This window comes from Rhagoletis pomonella, unplaced genomic scaffold (assembly GCF_013731165.1).
Source record: "Rhagoletis pomonella isolate Grant_MI unplaced genomic scaffold, Rhpom_1.0 Rhpom_scaffold_15171, whole genome shotgun sequence".
Taxonomy (NCBI): Eukaryota; Metazoa; Arthropoda; class Insecta; order Diptera; family Tephritidae; genus Rhagoletis; species Rhagoletis pomonella.
The window spans coordinates 1-2,046 of record NW_023473695.1 but is presented as its reverse complement, the minus strand read 5'-3'; the positions used below and the strand labels follow the sequence as shown (position 1 = coordinate 2,046).

At 33.6% G+C, this 2,046-nt stretch overlaps 1 long non-coding RNA gene across 1 annotated transcript; it reads left to right on the top strand.

Annotated features, from left to right (window-relative positions):
- The first annotated feature begins 244 nt into the window (after positions 1-244).
- Positions 245-1,088, top strand: LOC118757192. Its single transcript, XR_004995193.1, has 2 exons — positions 245-769; positions 841-1,088. It is a non-coding gene; the product is annotated as an uncharacterized LOC118757192 (long non-coding RNA).
- Positions 1,089-2,046: the final 958 nt, after the last annotated feature.

The window sequence follows — 2,046 nt, the reverse complement described above, 5'->3', positions numbered from 1 at the left end:
TCGATAACTAGAGCCCTCAGTGTTTCTTATTACAGTGTTGCCACTCATCAATTCCTTTTCATAAACTTACCTTTTCAACTACAATTTTTCGTGCTATAATAGCTCGTAGCTAAATATATACTACTTAGTTTTCAACAAAAAGCCTTATTTAATAGTAAATTTCAAATATTTTAAACGTATTTTGAATAGGAAAAAAAAATTGCAAAACTGACGACGTGGCAACCATCTGAAATCAGCTGACACCGAAAAATCCAAATTCCGCAGATCTCTGCGCTACGGGGTAGAACTAAAGAAAAATTCTGCGGAGTTGAGTTTTCATTTACATGGCGCTCTGGTAAGACAGATCGTGTCAGCTGACTCGGGTTTACGTACCGGTAGGTTTACGTTCTTGACTAATTTCCGCTTTAAACACCGAAAGGGCATATCAAAAATCGCGTCGACAAAAGTTTCCGTGTATAAACACAGACTCTGCAACACCCCCTTGTATGAATTCGCCTTGTTAAAAACCAACAAATAAAAAAAGCGAAACGAAGGGATAATAATTCGAGAGAAAAACGGAAAAAATAATTGTGAATTGAAATTTTTTTATCTCAAAATACTTGTTGGAATCTGAACGTTCCTAAAATATTTGTGCATCAAGATCAAGATTGGTGTGTTTGTTGTGAGAATCCGCATTACTTCGTTCAAATTTGTTTAGTTTATTATTTAGGATTTATGCCGGTGACAAACACGATGTAGCGAAGTATTCTATCATTCGTGGGTGACAAAAGTATATAAATACATATATATCTATTACATAGATGGTTATGCTAAATTTTGTTCACGGAATCAAATCATTAGCGTGCAGATAAATGCGCACTTCACCAGTTAACAATTGGTATTTTTAATGTCAAGTCTAAGTTCCATGGGTAAGACATCGCCTTTCGCTGCTGCCCACGTTTTCCAGTTGGATACCTTTAAGTCCATTTTTCTAAGTTTTAACATTCTATTTGTAAGCAAAATGTATTTAACATTTAATACACGTTGTTTGTACGTCTATAAATCTATACTATGTTTGATTATACTATATACTGTTACTCACAAAATGAGCGTACGTTTTTTTTTGTTAATAGTTGCGTTTTTTTACTCATTTCCAGTAAAATCCAGTAAAAGTTTTTACGAATTTTCATGTTTTGGCGTTTTCGTACGCAAAAACTTGCAAAGTAGGGGAAATTGAGAGAGCGAAAAATGACTGCTGAAGTTGCAAGTTTTTACTGGATTTTACTGGATAAATTTTTACTTGTAAGAATTTGCCCAAGGTGTATTAAACAAGGTGGTGTTGGGGCGACAGCTGAGTTTTTCGCCGTGGAGGCCATTACGTCAAAATGATGTGTTTGTTGTAACTCATACCAATGACAGTATGGACATCAGCGTATAATTTGTTAGTGTAATTTTTTACTTATATACGGCCAACACCACCTTGTTAAATACGCCTTGAATTTGCCAGTACGAAAAACAGCTGATCGCATGTTGCTGTATGAAATTTAAACTAATAAGGAAACTGTTTGTGGATTTTTATTGTGGAAATTTTCAAAACAAACGTATTTAAATATAAAACATATCGTTTTATTGGGAATATGCTGCGAATAAACAACCAATTTATCAGCTGTTCATGAAACTTGCAAATTATTACTGGAAAAGCGTTTGCGTACTTTTTTGCAAATTTTTTCTATGAGAGCGAATTCTTAGAAATAAAGTTACTGGGGAGTTACTGGCAAGTTACTGGATAATTTGTAAAAAAACACAACTAATATTCGCAATGTTTTACCCACATGCTGATGGCCCCGGTAGCCGATGCTCATATTAACTATTAGTTCTGATATTCATATCGGCACTAAATAATAATAATAATAATACCCACATGCTAAAATTTTTATTTTGTATTAAAATATGGCTTATATCACAGCAAACCCAATTTAAGTCCAAGAAAGAAGCTGTGAACGAAAATTAAGAAAAATCTGCAAAGTTTCTGCAAAATCGCAGACTTTTTAATAAGAATTTCTAAAA